This window comes from Cariama cristata, unplaced genomic scaffold (genome assembly GCF_000690535.1).
Source record: "Cariama cristata isolate BGI_N322 unplaced genomic scaffold, ASM69053v1 scaffold9374, whole genome shotgun sequence".
Lineage (NCBI taxonomy): Eukaryota > Metazoa > Chordata > Aves > Cariamiformes > Cariamidae > Cariama > Cariama cristata.
The window spans coordinates 43,592-43,854 of NW_009613490.1; positions in this window are offsets into that span (position 1 = coordinate 43,592).

The window sequence follows — 263 nt, forward strand, 5'->3', positions numbered from 1 at the left end:
CAGGAATGTGCGAGGAGAGGCGACGCAGTTGGCAAAGGCTCCGCGCAGGCTGGAGCTGCGGTGGAGGCGTCTGGGGGTGCGAGCAGCCCCGGCTTTGCTGAGCCAGGCTTTTCCCTGGGCTGGTGCCTCCTTGGTAAGAGGTGGCATCTGTGTCCTTTGGAGAGCTCAGGTCTCAGAGCAGGCTTTCACCAGGCTGTTTTCCAGATGAAGAAGAGAAAGGAGGGGATGTGGAAAGGATGAGAAGCTTTGCAGAGCAGGTAACT